At 45.4% G+C, this 16,120-nt stretch overlaps 1 long non-coding RNA gene across 1 annotated transcript; it reads right to left on the bottom strand.

Moving 5' to 3' along the window:
- Positions 1–313: 313 nt before the first annotated feature.
- On the bottom strand, positions 314–3,543 carry LOC309337477. Its single transcript, XR_014154342.1, has 3 exons — positions 3,517–3,543; positions 941–1,107; positions 314–726 (listed from the first exon to the last, which is right to left on the bottom strand). It is a non-coding gene; the product is annotated as an uncharacterized lncRNA (long non-coding RNA).
- Positions 3,544–16,120: the final 12,577 nt, after the last annotated feature.

Below are 16,120 nucleotides of genomic sequence, written 5' to 3'. Positions count from 1 at the left end.
GAACTGCAGGAAACAGAGGAGTAGGAACATCTCTAAGTGTTGGCCCTGAGACCCTGGTAATGCAAGGGATTAAAATAAGACTTTCTGCATGCAAATCACCTGCTCTACCACGGATATTCTCCCTCCTAGCTCAGAAGTAGAGTTATTGTCTGTTTAGCACCGGAATACTTACTGTCCTTGTCCCAAAACGTGCTGCTGGACATCACAGCAAAAGGGCAATTTAACATACAATAAAAAAGCAAGCAGCTCAGCTATGCACTTGTGTTGATATGGAAAAAGCTCTTTGATTTCTTTATTTTTTTTAATCCATTTCATATTTACTTAGATCCTCCTTTTTCTTGCTCTTACTACCTATGGCAGCTTAATTCTTACAAGCCTGCTGAATAAGATTTCCGATTACTCTTTCTTTACTTTAAAGAAAAAGACCCTTCTCTAGAAGTTTCATCTTAATTAATTTTGTTCACAATAGACAGAGGTCACTCCCATGCCACCTTTAGAAAACATAGCAAGATGTTATAAATTTGTGTTGATTGCCATCTTCTGGAAGAAGAGGGAGAAGCCACCTCTCTCACTAAAGTAGATTTACGGTAAATTCTCAAACATTTCCAACATCCAGAACATCTGCAGAGAGGATCTAGAAAATCACCAGTGGGTAGCTAGAAGAACTTTGTGTGGCCTGCCTTGGCGGTTAATCCAATAACTTGTGAATTCATCAAGGTCATAATCCTAAAAGTACGGTGGAAACAAAAGAAAATGCTAAAAAGGAGAATGAAGACCTTTGGGAGAGCTTATCTGTTTATGAGTTGTAATTGCCTGTAAATGTGAAATAAATTTTGCTAATTAGCCTGCTGAGGAGCAGAGCTATTACAAGAAGCCAGGGCAGGCCGTAGACATTTTGTTCTTGAGGTGAACCCTCCCTCCCTCTACCTTCCATGCATACCTGCCAAGTGCCTTGGAAAAAAACAGGATATTCCCCCTTTTTTTGCACGATGGTGGCCATTTTGGGTGCCATGCTCTCGTGCCTCACACTCACCCTTGGAAAAGTGCTTTCTTCAGGGCCACATGTTTTTGGATGCCTGGGTAAAAGTGAGGCGCAGGTCATGTGCTCTGAAATAATAATAAAAAACAGCTTGTCTGAAAGGGACCCGATTCTCATCTAGCTAAATGACTAAGAGGTATGGAAGAAAATGAGAGGGCCCTTACGCACAACTGCAACTGGGTGTGGAAGAGTGATCCTTTTGTAAAAATAACTCCATGAAACAACAGAGAGCCATTTCACAGAGAAATGATTACAAATAGAATATATTATAAAACAAGACCTCACTGTGTTTTTGTCGGGCAGGAGTTAAAACTAAAACTAAAAGACACTGAGCTCAAGAAAGCAAACCTATGTATACAAATAGAAGTTCTTTCTGGTTGCGTGGTCTTTTTTTAGCTCAGCCATTGACTATTCATAAGGCTTACACTTAGCCTACATAACCAATGAAGTGCGCAGCCACCTTATTTTTTATTCTGTGCCATCTGCAGACCTATTTTGTGTTGAAGAGAGGGGTTTGGTAGAGAGATCCTTACTCTCTTATAGCAGAGTTACGCACAATGGCAAATGTTACCAAGCACATTAAAACTTAGTTAGATTTGCATCTGCCACCTCTAAATAGATGTTCCCCAGGAAAATACTTAGGCTAGAATAAATCACAGACACTTAGCTTTGAAAAACCAAGTGTTTATTCACTGACTTTCCTGAAGTTACAGCAAACAACATGAGCGTAGCCAGGATTTATGTTGGGGGGGCAGGCTTTATGTTAGGGGGGCAGAACTGAGTTATCTGCGACACAATTGGTCAGTTAGATAAGTACCGTATTTGTATTTATTTACTTGATGGGGGGACAGCTGCCCCCCTGTCCCCTCCTGGCTAGGTAAAGCTAAAAGGTAAAGGACCCCTGGATAGTTAAGTCCAGTCAAAGCCAACTATGAGTTGCGGCACTCATCTTGCTTTAGGCCGAGGGAGCTGGCGTTTGTTCACATCTGCGTCTGCGACGCGGGTGGTGCTGTGGTCTAAACCATTGAGCCTCTTGGCCTTGCTGATTGGAAGGTCGGTGGTTTGAACCCTGAGACGGGGTGAGCTCCCATTACTCTGTCCCAGCTTCTGCCAACCTCCTAGCTACGCCCATGGCAAACTAGTTCCATCTGATGGCCATAAAAATGAAGGAGAAAAGGCTTCCAAGTGACCTAAAAAGAAAATAACTTGATTTCCTTACAAAAAGGTTCATGCAATATTTGAGTTAACAATGATTCAGGTTGTAGAATCTCCTTTTAGAGAGGTTCAGTAGACTTTCAGGGAGCTCCCACAGGCAACCTGAGCTCAGGTTAACCCTTTCATGCACACAAGTAAGTAAGTGTATATTACAACATTCTGGTCATTCTTTCAAAGTTTGATATATAGCCATAAAACCTAGAAGCTTCATACTACAGTGGTACCTCGGGTTAAGTATTTAATTCGTTCCGGAGGTCCGTTCTTAACCTGAAACTGTTCTTAACCTGAAGCACCACTTTAGCTAATGGCGCCTCCTGCTGCTGCCTCGCCTCTGGAGCATGATTTCTGTTCTCACCCTGAAGCAAAGTTCTTAACCCGAGGTACTATTTCTAGTCTGTAACCTGAAGCGTCTGTAACCTGAAGCGTATGTAACCCGAGGTACCACTGTACAGTATTCTTTCTAAAAGCTGGGCTTCTAGAACATTCTTTTGCATATAATACTAAGCAGCTGAATGAATGTCACTTCCTACCCCAACCCAAGCAATCATATTGAAACCACATCATATATCCCCAAATTGACTACTAGTGGGCCAATTTAAATAAGTTGTTGTATGTGTGGAACAAGGTCCACTTGCACAATGAGACTCTCCCCCCACCCAGTGCTCCCCCTGCATGCCTCTTGTGCACCCTAAATCTGCTCTGAAGGGTGGGGAGAAACCCCCAAACAGGTTTGTGCTGGGGGCAGGGGGCACACAAGGGGAAGAGAAGAGAGAAACGTTCCTTTGCGCAAGCTGGCTTCATGCACACATTAAATGCCACTTTCTGTGCAACATTTCAAAGGTGATGCTGTTAATGTAGGCTTGTGGCCTTCTGAAAGTCATTGGGGAAACCCTAATATACCCCCCAAAATTAAATATTCTAATACAAAGGGATACCTTTCTGAGGCAGAAGTGCAACTACAGTGGTACCTCAGGTTAAGAACTTAATTCATTCTGGAGGTCTGTTCTTAACCTGAAACTGTTCTTAACCTGAAGCACTACTTTAGCTAATGGGGCCTCCTGCTGCCGCTGTGCCACTGCTGCACGATTTCTGTTCTCATCCTGAAGCAAAGTTCTTAACCCAAGGTAATATTTCTGGGTTAGTGGAGTCTGTAACCTGAAGCGTCTGTAACCTGAAGTGTCTGTATCCCAAGGTACCACTGTAATATGAGAAAGACCTGCTGGGAAGGAATTATTTGGGGGGGGGATCTATAGGAAGCGCACTTTGTGTTACTGCTGGCTCTGTTCCCATGATAACTTAAGTATGCTCTTCCTTAGGTTCTGATTCAGTAGGCAACAGAATGGGGTACAATGGAAAAAGGCATGAGCATTTGGCTGTCACAAAACATATAACTCAGATGTCAAAGGTGAAGATGTGTGTCTTCAGAATATGATGGAAACCAACATATTGAAAGTTATTTGCATTGCAGGGGGTTGGACTAGATGACCCTTGGGGCGACTTCCAACTTTACAGTTCTATGATTCTACAATTCTAAGTTGTTTGATACTTCTCCACCTGGCAAGACACTGATTCTTTAATTTTTGTTTTCCCCCAACAGTTTTCAGTGCATGGTGAACTTGCTATCTTACCACACTGAGGTGCTTTCAGAAAGCTAGTATAGTATATAAAAAGGCCAGGAGGGAGAAAAATGATAATCATGATTTATCTTTTCACTTCAGATATGTGTGTTCTGCGCGTTCTTAAATTCTACTGAACAAAAAAGTATTTGCCAGAGGTAGAGACTGGGCACCATATACCACTACAGCAGTGTTTCCCAACCGGTGTTCCGCGGCACACTAGTGTGCCGCGAGACGTTGCCTGGTGTGCCGTGGGAGGGCACACTCATTGAAAGCAAACAAGCATTATGGCGGCGGCGGCAGCAGCAACGACGGCAGAGGCAGCGCTTAGGCCCGGCCCACATCGCCTCGGCTCACAGGCTCCGGGCGCCGACGCCGCCCCCTCCTCCCGCCACCAGGACGCGCAATTGGGTGGCGGGCGCTGGGCAGGCGGTGCTCCGCTGGCCCGGCTGAGGAGCGAGCGCAGGCGGAGAGGGGCGGTCGGGGCGCCGCTGCGCCTTCCCGGGGCGCCCAGTCTGCGCGCGGCGGGAGGCAGCTCCACTGGAGCCACTTACCTCGGAGGAAACGGGCACGGGGAGCAGGGCAGTTGGAGGAGGGCTAGGCCTCGACCCTGCGGCGGGGCAGGGTTAGGCGCGCCTCAGGCCGGCATCCGTCGGGGTTTCGCCCGCCCAGCTTGGGCCTGGGACCCGGCTGCAAGAAGTGCACCGCCAGCATTTAAAAATCGCCCCGGGACAGCGGAGGACTTCTCCGCTGTCCCGGGGCGATTTAAAAGCCCCCGGGAAGGCAGGCAGGGGGGACAAAAACTTTTGCCCCCCGCCCGCCTTCAGAAGAGGTCCAGGACCTCTTCTGAAGGCTGGCGGGGGGTGAAAGTCTTTACTCCCCCCTGCCTGCCTTCCCGGGAGAGCGGAGAAACACAGCGTGTTTCTCCGCTGTCCCGGACAGCTTTTGAAGGCAGGCAGAGGGGAGCAAAGACTTTCGCCCCCCGCCCGCCTTCAGAAGAGGTCCAGGGCCTCTTCTGAAGGCGGGCGGGGGGCAAAGGTCTTTGCTCCCCCGTGCCTGCCTTCCCGGGAGAGCGGAAAGTCTTTGCTCCCCCCCTTCAAAAGCCGTCCGGGACAGAGGAGAAACGTGCTGCGTTTCTACGCTCTCCCGGGAAGGCAGGCAGGGGGGAGCAAAGACTTTCACCCCCCGCCAGCCTTCAGAAGAGGTCCTGGACCTCTTCTGAAGGCGGGCGGGGGAACAAAAGTCTTTGCTCCCCCCGCCTGCCTTCAAAAGCCGTCCAGGATAGCGGGAAGCGCTTCCCTGCTATCCCGGACTGCTTTTAAAATGCTGGCGGTGGGGAGCAAAGCCTTTCGGCCCCCGCCGGCCTTCCTGGACCTCTTCTGAAGGCCGGAGGGGGGGAAGGCTTTGCTCCCCACCGCCAGCATTTAAAAGAGGTCCCCGGAGATTTCCCTATAGGCTTTCTTCTTGCGAAGCAAGCCCATAGGGAAATTCATCTTGCAAAGTGCCTCAAAAAACGGAAAACCCTTTCGTCTTGCGGGTTTTCAGTCTTGCGAGGCATTCGTCTTGCGGGGCACCACTGTATATATAGTCAATATAGGCACAGAGTTAATTTTTTAAACATTTTCTAATGGTGGTGTGCCTCGAGATTTTTTTCATGAAACAAGTGTGCCTTTGCCCAAAAAAGGTTGGGAAACACTGCACTACAGTACTAGAAATTCCAGAGTAGGGCTTGAATTTTCAAGAAATGCTCACAAGATGGCAGCACATCACTTTCGATTCAGTGGCAATCAGTCCTGGTAAAATCATTACCATGTTGCCAGGAGGGTAATGCTATTTTAGGACAGATTTATAGGATCTATTGGTTTGCACCCTGGAAAGAGAGAATGCACGAGCGTTTTAAGTTGCCTTACGGTGGTGAGATCTATGCGAAATGAAGTCTTGTGAAAAGCGACACACACAAATTGCAGCCTTCATATTTTTAAGGTACATATTGATAGGATTGCAGCAACACCCATACAGAGCTTTTCCTCCCTCCTGACCTACTCATGACACAAACTCTAGGCTGCCCTGTGGCATGGCAACAACAGCGACTTGGGGGGGGGGATCAAACACAGCAGCAACAAACAGGATATAACAGGGAGAGAGGGGGAGAGAGCTCAGCAGGAACAGTGGCAGATGCTGAATCACAATACAGTGGTACCTTGGGTTAAGAACTTAATTTGTTCTGGAAGTCCTTTCTTAACCTGAAACTGTTCTTAACCCGGGGTACCACTTTAGCTAATGGGGCCTCCCACTGCTGTCGCACTGCCGGAGCACGATTTCTGTTCTCATCCTGAAGCAAAGTTCTTAACCCGAGGTAATATTTCTGGGTTAGTGGAGTCTGTAACCTGAAGCGTATGTAACCCAAGGTATTAATGTACATTCCTAAGGCAAATGCTTGTCAAGACATTCTTCTTGATAGGCCTTAACTTCAAAACAAAACAAAACACCTTACAACCAGGGTACGGAACAGGATCCAGCCAGTAGGCCAGATTTGTATCTCCCCTACTCTCATCCAAACAGGGTTTAAATCTGGCTTGTGCGTGGGGCTGCCTGTCTGTCAATCACCTAGTGCCACAATGAAGTCAGTGGCATGGCACTGGGTGACTGGGACTTCCAAGCACTAATCAGGACTCTCTGCAAGCAGCTTACAAAGTCAGGTGGTTGGCAGGGGGCATGGCTTGGGCCAAATGGGGAAGATGGGTTTTTTTTTTGGGGGGGGGATAATTAGGCCTGTGAGCCAGAGGTTCCTCACTCCCTGACTAAGAGGTAAAGCACATACTTTTCATGCAGAAAGTCTTGGGTTAAATCTCCAGCATCTATAGGTAGAGTTGTAAAAGGATACCTTTGTCGGAAACCCTAGAGAGCCTCTGCAAGTCAGTGTTGTAGACACTACTCAGCCAGTCAGGCCAGTTGCCCCGTCCTATGCTATCATAGGGACGCGGGTGGCGCTGTGGGTTAAACCACAGAGCCTAGGACTTGTCGATCAGAAGGTAAGCGGTTCGAATCCCCGCGATGGGGTGAGCTCCCGTTGCTCAGTAGATAAATAGGTATCGCTCCAGTGGGAAGGTAAACGGCGTTTCCATGCGCTGCTCTGGTTCGCCATAAGCAGCTTAGTCATGCTGGCCACATGACCTGGAAAAACTGTCTGTGGAGCACACAAACGCCGGCTCCCTTGGCCTTTAAAGTGAGATGAGAGCCGCAACCCCAGAGTCATCCGTGACTGGACCTAATGGTCAGGGGTCCCTTTACCTTTTATGCTATCCCTGGGTTACTGGTTCCTCCTGTCCTTCTGGACTCTTCACCACACCTCCACCATCTGTGTGTCTCCACTTCATAATCTTTCTTTTAGGAGCATTTAGGTCATCTTGCCCCCTTCCTAGAGTAGCTGCTCTCTCTTTTATTTATAATCCTCTTTGTAGCCTCCCTTGGTTCTCTGTCCAACTGATGCTGCCTCCCACCCTGCTGCTATTCACTACCATTCCTGCCTCTCTCTTGCTCCCCATCACATTTCTCTCTCCCAATTAGAGCTGCCTGGACTGAGTGACCGCTGGCGGTTTCTTGTGTGAAACCCACAAAAATACTTCAAGCTGGGCCTGTCTGCAGTCCAGGAACCTTTCATTTGAACAGTGGTTTAATGGCAGTTGCCCTCATGTATCTGTCTGCCTGCCTCTTTTTATATGTAAACACGCGCTCACTCATATACATATTTAAAAAGAATAGATTAAATTTTCTGTTAACAATAATCAGGGCACAGCAACACGAGCCTTTATAGATGTTTAGATTCCCAGCGTGGCCTCTAAATCGATGGCTAAACTGGTTAAAAAAAGAGGAAAAACTGCGAAGTCAGCATGCTGGAAATCAATCAGGAAGAATTATAGCAAGGGCTGGATTAAAAATGTGCTGGGATGACAGGGAATTAAATATTAATTTGCGTTGCACAGTTAAGGCCAATCAGTCTTTGGCACGATGCTGCAGCAAGAACAAAGGTCATGCGAGGAGGGCAGCCTGCCAGCACAATCAATCTTTCCTTCCCCTCCCTGCTCCCACATAAGCAGAGGGTTTTTTAAAAGGATGCTGTTCTAAGTTCTCAAGCGCCTAGACAAGTGCCTAGCGAAAAGAGAGTGATTAACCCTATCCCTGAACAAGCCACCTCTCCTACTGAAGTGGTTCAGATACTCAGCTTGCCTTTTAAATACCACAACTTAACTTTTTCTCATTAGAAGGTTATATATATTTCGGGTCCCTGGCATGATGCACATCTGCACTGCAGAGCCCTCAGACATATGCCTTGGCACACACCAAGGCCTTCTGACCCTCCCATTTTTTAAAAAAAACAACAACACAACTTTTTTAAAGAAAAAAACGATTCTATTTATTTATTTGTGGGGAGACTGCTTGCATTTTTGGTTCTGCGTCTTATTTGTTTTGGGGGTATCTCAGTGTTTTGTCTGTTGTTTGGTGGAAGGTTTGTTATTATCACTAGCTTTTCCACTGTTAAATTAGTGTGTTGTGGTGTCCACAACAGTGTTTTATATGTCCAAGTGTGTTCCCAGGCCAGAAAAGGTCGGGGACCCCTGTCGTAGCATGTTGACTGAAAGGAATCATGCCCCTTCCCCTCCCCTCACTACAAGAGGGGTTAGGAGGAATGCCCTGGAGGTTGCCTGGGGCAGGCAACCCAGTCATATGGAAGGCATATGACGCCTGAGGTGGCAACTTCCCCCTGCCTAATTGTAGAGCTGGCTCCAAGGAAAGAAACCCAAAACCAAGACAGCAGCAAAATGTACAAACTCCTGTCCTTTTCTGTAGTGTATGAAGATCCCTAGATGTACAAAATGGTGGGCAATCTGTACTGCGCTTCACTCAGCTAGAAGTATAACCAGTACCTGCAAGTAAAGAATGGATAAAAGTGCCTGGAATCCATTTCCAAGTTGCAGTTAACAGATTCAGTGGTTGGTGAGTCCGTCTTATTTTGTAAATACAGAAATAGGAACACAGGAAGCTGCCTTGTACAATATGATAGTAGCTTAGTACTGTCTACTGTTAGCAGTCCTCAAGTTTCAAATGCCAGCCTTTCCCCACCCTACCTGCAGATGCCAGAGGTTGAACCTACGATGTTGTAAATCTCTATCACTAAGCTATGGTCTTTCCCCTCCCCCTTAGCAATCTGCTAAATAAATATTTTGAAGACATAACATAATGAAGATCACATGTTTGGGGGTGGGGGGGTTTCATGGAGCAAACTAAAAGCATCAGCCAGGGCGGGGGGTGGGAAATTGATCCTTTAGCACTGAAATTGTAGAATAATTCATGGCATGCCAAACTTTAGTACCGTAAAATGGCATGGAATAAAAAATGGTCATCTTTGAAAATGTGCACACCAACACACACAAGTATGGGTGGAAGCCTCTCGTTGCTTTTCGCTTTGGTATCATCTGTGTTTGCACTTAAGCAAGTTTGTGCTATCGGTTTGCTTGTTTTTAATCTTCAGTTCTTGTCATTTAAATGTGGAACAAATACCATCTGTGAAACTGACATTGTCCAGGTATTTGTTTTGTTGCCAAGGAGCTTGGGTAAATCACGCAAACCAAATTACAGAAAGGAGAACTGCAGATATTACCCAAACAATTGGTTAATTCCCTTTTTCATTCTTTCACCCTAGCAGGGGTGCCAGCTTGAATAAAATATCGCTGCGTGGGAGGAAAGCCCTGCCCTGAATATTCAATCACAAGATGCGGCACATGCGCACCATTTGAATGACAATGTCCATCAGCTTTGGGGGGCTTGGCCTCTATAAATATTTTATTGGGCAGGGGAGGGGGGCAAAGGAACCTCAGCCCCTAGGAGTTGGCTCCTATGCACCCTAGAGTATGAGGAATCTGTGGCCTTCCAGATGTTGCTGGACTGCAACTCACATCATTCCCAGGGACATTCACTTTGCTGGCCGGGGCTGATGAAAGCTGGAGTCCAGCTACATTTGGAGAAGAAGAGGAGTTTGGATTTGATATCCTGCTTTATCACTACCCGAAGGAGTCTCAAAGCGGCTAACAATCTCCTTTCCCTTCCTCCCCCACAACAAACACTCTGTGAGGTGAGTGAGGCTGAGAGACTTCAGAGAAGCGTGACTGTTAAGTTGTGGGTGAACATATCAGACGACACAGCGATTCTTCAAGCAGCTCTTCTTTATTCACAGGCCAGAACAGAACTGAACTGAAGGGTTCAGCCAGCCTTCTTATATAGAGCTCCACTAGAACGCAACAGTAACCATTTTCTGTTACTATCCAATCACTGAACGTCACTTTCGTTCCCTTATTTGCATTTGTGGACCTAAACTATCTACAGTATCTCCCTGCTGTCCCAGGGTGAGAATTTCCGTACATAACAGTGACTAGCCCAAGGTCACCCAGCAACTGCATGTGGAGGAACGGGGAAGTGAACTCAGTTCACCAGATTACGAGTCTACTGCTCTTAACCACTACACCACACTGGCTCTCATTTGGAGGGTTCCTCATCCCTCCCCTCCGTAAAATATGGATGTACAAGACAATCAGAGCCACAGTGAATGCATGTGTGGCTGTTGCTCCTATAAAGGAGCATAAAAGTAGCTTGCTGGATCAGGCCAATGGCCCATCCAGCTTAGTATCCTGTTGTCACATGCCCAACCAGATGCCTGTGGGAAACCAGGGAGCAGAGCACACAAGAACACTCTCCCCTCCTGTGGTTTCCAGCAACTTGTATTTAGAAGCCTCACTGACTCCAACTGTGGAGGTAGAGCAAATCCAGCACAGCTAGTAGCCATCGATAGCCCTCTCCTCCATGAATTTTGCCTACCCCTCTTTTAAAGCCATCCAAGAAAGCAAATACATTCTGGCAGAAAAAGAATTATTGTGCTGATTTGTCCTGCTGTCCCCCTGCTGTCCTTTTCTCCACAGAACATTCTCTTCCCATAAAAAGGTTTCACAATTACTTCAAATTCCAAAGTGTGTGTGAGTGTGTGTGTGTGTGTGTGTGTGTGTGTGTGTGTGTATATATATATATATATATATATATATATATATATATATATATATATAAAATTCCCAGCTAGTTCAAGAACCTATGACCCCATTCAAACCTGAATGGCCACACAAAACTTGAAACAGATTTTCAGAAAAGCATATTACTATTACTATTCAAAACAGAAACTAGCAGATCAAAGCGAAGCACTTTGTAAGAAAGCTAGTGTTCCAATGAATGACATTCATAAAAGCACAAGCAAAAGCAGTTCTTTGTTTACTGCAATGAGAATACCTTTGCTTTGGCAAATTAAGCTGAACAGTATGCATGAAAGAAATGCATGAAACCCACTTGAGCTTGAGGCCTGTATCAGCAGTGCATCCAGAAGCCTTTCTGCCTTCAAGTACTTAGAGAGAGACAATGTAAAAATGTAATCTATTTAGCCCAAAAGAGGGTCAGCCTCTTACCATAGTCCAGATACACTGCAGAAAACCATTTAGAAACTCTCATAAAAAAGCATAAGGGGGAAGCAAAAAGGCAAGAATGCTACAGAAGCAGTCTAAGAAAGGCTCTTGTTCATTTAAATTATGAAAAGCTGATTAGAAAGATCACCATTATGATGCCAGAAAAGCAAGGAGAGCAGACAAATTTCAACTATTGCAGTGTAATCCTATATAATTCAGAAGTATTTCCTATTACATCCAATGGGTTCTGCTCCATATGATTGAAAGGTAAAGCCTCCCAGACCTGAGTGAGACATGCTTCTGAATAAACATGTACAGTGGTACCTCGGGTTACATACGCTTCAGGTTACATACGCTTCAGGCTACAAACTCGGTTAACCCAGAAATAGTACCTCGGGTTAAGAACTTTGCTTCAGGATGAGAACAGAAATCGTGCTCCGGCGGCGCAGCAGCAGCAGGAGGCCCCATTAGCTAAAGTGGTGCTTCAGGTTAAGAACAGTTTCAGGTTAGAACAGACCTCCAGAACAAATTAAGTACTTAACCCGAGGTACCACTGTATAGGCTTGCAGTCTTTGCCACTAATCTGACCTCCTGTTCTCTCCTGACGCATCCCACTTAGACTGTGAAGCAATATTCTATTATACAAATACTTCACATTCTCCTGACCTCAGAGTAGCAGAATCTGACTCTACCACACCCATATGAGTTTAATTACATCTCCTGTACTTTAATTCAGATTATCTCCCTATTGAGATACACAATGTTCCCCTGCCTATTCAAATACATTGATATTCGCGGTACGTTACTGATGTTCTGGGGTGTTTTATGTTGTACATTGCCCTGAAATCCAATAGCATGGAGTGTGAAACATAAATGGTTTAATAAATCAATTAAGCAAGCTCTGCAGCCAAATTTTAATTGTTGAAATGTGAATCAGTGCACTTGAAGTAGAACCCTTCTCTGCCATTCTATAAAATTTGATGCAGTTGTCATCAGTGCTGGCTGGTGCCCACCAGATATTTTGGACTACAATTTCCATCAGCCTCAAAGCAGCACAGTGTGATGAGATATGTAGTCACAAACGTTACTGATCAACTGCATTTATCTACTGTCTGTTTGCTAAGGCACCCAAGGCAGTTTGCAACAAATAAATGCTAAAACAAATAAATGATATAAAATGTAAAGTTCACCCTGTAGGGAGAGAAGGCTGTACAACAGGAGCAGGCAATGAAGTTTACATTCATTTTTCTTCCCCACAGGACCATTGGTGGGGGAAGTGACAGAGTGGAGCACAGCCTGTTGTTTTCTGTGCCTCAGTGCTGAATTTACGTATAAGCTAAACAAGCTATAGCCCAAAAACGTAAAGGGAAAAAAACCTGGATGTACATTTCCAAAATATAAGATAAAAAACAAATAAAATAAAACCTACATACAGCAACAGTGTTTTGTTTTGCTTTGTTTTGTTTTGTTCTGTGTAGGCCCCTTAATAGTTTAATAATTATTTCACTATTAATATACTTCTTCTTAATTGTATTTTACTATTACAGTGGTACCTCGGGTTACATACGCTTCAGGTTACATATGCTTCAGGTTATAGACTCCGCTAACCCAGAAATAGTTCTTCAGGTTAAGAACTTTGCTTCAGGATGAGAACAGAAATCATGCTCTGGCGGCGCAGCGGTTGCAGGAGGCCCCATTAGATAAAGTGGTGCTTCAGGTTAAGAACAGTTTCAGGTTAAGAACGGACCTCTGGAACAAATTAAGTACTTAACCCGAGGTACCACTGTAATATACTTCTTCTTAATTGTATTTCAGTTCAACAATTACTTTGATAAATTACATATTTTGTTCTGTGCAAATGGCTTTAGATACCTATTGGGTCCATAAATTACCATATAGCATATATTCAACACAAAAAAACAGTGACAATTTGTTGTTGACAAAGGACAGCTGGACATATAAAGGGCCTCATTACCTTCAGTAGCTTAGGGCCTCATCAAACCTGAATCTGGCCCTGCTTTAGCTGCCTGCCTCATGCTCTGAAAACCTCAGGAGGGGACCAGTTTGGTGAAAGAATTCAATGTAGAGCTAAGTGGGGTATGCATGTGTGGAACAAGGTCCGCTCATGCACTTTTCCAATTTTTGCCCACACCTACAGGATCCCTAAACCTGTTCTACTCCTAAACCCTCTAGAGCAGATTTAGGAGTAGCAAGTGGGTGTTCGGGGTGGTGGTGGGGAGTTTGTTGCACAGGTGAACTTTGTTCCCTGCATGCAACACTTTAGATGAATCCCACCTTTTCATAGAATCATAGAATCATAGAATCATAGAGTTGGAAGAGACCACAAGGGCCATCGAGTCCAACCCCCTGCCAAGCAGGAAACACCATCAGAGCACTCCTGACATATGGTTGTCAAGCCTCTGCTTAAAGACCTCCAAAGAAGGAGACTCCACCACACTCCTTGGCAGCAAATTCCACTGTCAAACAGCTCTTACTGTCAGGAAGTTCTTCCTAATGTTTAGGTGGAATCTTTTTTCTTGTAGTTTGGAACCATTGCTCCGTGTCCGCTTCTCTGGAGCAGCAGAAAACAACCTTTCTCCCTCCTCTATGTGACATCCTTTTATATATTTGAACATGGCTATCATATCACCCCTTAACCTCCTCTTCTCCAGGCTAAACATGCCTAGCTCCCTTAGCCGTTCCTCATAAGGCGTCATTTCCAGGCCTTTGACCATTTTGGTTGCCCTCCTCTGGACACGTTCCAGTTTGTCAGTGTCCTTCTTGAACTGTGGTGCCCAGAACTGGACACAGTACTCCAGGTGAGAGTACTCCAGGTGAAAGAATACTGCTTCATGTGGTAAATAAAATATAGTATGTTGAAATATTATGATACAGACTATTCAATGGGCACATTCTGGCTGGTGAGGTTTTTGTGGGTTATTGAGAGCCTAGCAATCTCTGGAGGGCCACAGGTTTGCTATCCCTGAGTGATAGCAATGATTTGTTTAGAAGAGCCCAAATTAGGTTAAGCAGGACCTTTGGCTACATCTAGACACATATCTAATATTAGTATTCATAACTGAGAAGGCAGTCCAGGTCTTGGTCCAGAAGCTCTGAGGAATAAAGCTATAAAGCAGTAATAATGGTGCTGAAAGCATGAAACAAGGAACGTTAAACAATCAAGCCAGGAAATGTGGAAGGTACTCACCTCAGTGTTTTTGTTCCTTTTATCGTTTTTAAACAAGCTCTCAACGGTAATGCCAAAAACTCAAAACTGGGATATTTAATATCTTCTGGATTTTCCTCAGATTTTATGTTGGTGATTGCTTACAAACATTTATGGGAGACTAGCTTCCTTTTCTCCTGCCAACCTAGCAGTTCGAAAGCACGTCAAAAGTGCAAGTAGATAAATAGGTACCACTCCGGCAGGAAGGTAAATGGCGTTTCCATGCGCTGTTCTGGTTCGCCAGAAGTGGCTTAGTCATGCTGGCCACATGGCCTGGAAGCTGTACGCCGGCTCCCTCAACCAATAAAGTGAGATGAGCGCCGCAACCCCAGAGTCAGCCATAACTGGACCTAATGGTCAGGGATCCCTTTACCTTTTAGCTTCCTTTTACTAATTTTACTGGGGACAACACTGAAAACTATGGTGGCCTAGCTGCCCCTATGCTCTCTTCGCAAAGTGCCAGCCACCCTGAGCACTGGCAGAGGTTGGTTCTGAGGCCTTTGGCTGCTGCCAGAGACTACTTAGTGTGCGCAGCTGACAGAGAATGGATTGGATGCATCTATCCAGTTGATATATTTAACATTTCTAATGGTGCAATGATGCCCAGAGTGAAATTCAACAGTGCTGTCATGAAGCATAATGGAGAGACCCCCGCAAATATTCTGGGAGGAGCACTCTATGCTGAGAGTTGTGAGTTATTTCCCTTCCAGAGCTACAATTCCCAGAGTTCCCTGTGAAAAGGGATTGTTAAATCACTCTGGAAATCATAGCTCTGTGAGGGAAATAACTCTCACAACTCTCAGCACCCATAAAAAACTACAGCTCTCAGAATTCTTTGGGAGAACCCTGTTTAAAGTGGTATCCTAGTGCTTTAAATGTGTGGTGTAAATGGGACCCTCATGTCAGCCCAAGGACTGTGATCCCAAATAGCTATGCAGAGAAGGACACAAGGAGGGGAAGATGGCAAGTTTAGCACAGATGTGAAACCTCAGACAAATGCAGCTCTCCAGGCTTAACTGGCCTCCAGGACCCCAGACCCTCCAAGTGTCCCTATTTTCCAGGAACATCCCTGATTTAGAGAAGTCGTCTCAGTTTCTGATCCCGGAATGTCCCTCTTTTTCTTAGGATGTCCCTATTTTCCTTGGAGAAATGTTGGGGGGTATGGAGATTTCCAACCCCCAAGCAACACGAAGGCAATCCTGTATAGGGAAGTTTTAAAAATGTTTACTTTTTGTCTTTATAGGTGTTGGAAGCTGCCCAGAGTGGCTGGGGCAACTGAGTAAGATGTGTAGGGTATATCTAGTAAAATTATCATCATGGAATGGGCGGTCTCTATTTCCATCAGAGAAATGTTGGAGGATATGGGACTCTTTCTAGTCCATGCCCTCTTCTAGGTCACACTGCTCTCTGGCCTGACTGTTCACTCTCCTCAGTCGTCACTCATGTGCTTTTGTTGGGCTGGAACTTTGATAATACTTGCCTACATGAAGAGGGTTGAAACCTCTGAACTGTGCATGGCTTGAAT

The sequence above is a fragment of the Podarcis erhardii genome (assembly GCF_964252035.2).
Source record: "Podarcis erhardii genome assembly, chromosome: 2".
Taxonomy (NCBI): domain Eukaryota; kingdom Metazoa; phylum Chordata; class Lepidosauria; order Squamata; family Lacertidae; genus Podarcis; species Podarcis erhardii.
The sequence above is the reverse complement of the archived record's forward strand: the minus strand, read 5'-3'. Positions and strand labels throughout refer to the sequence as shown.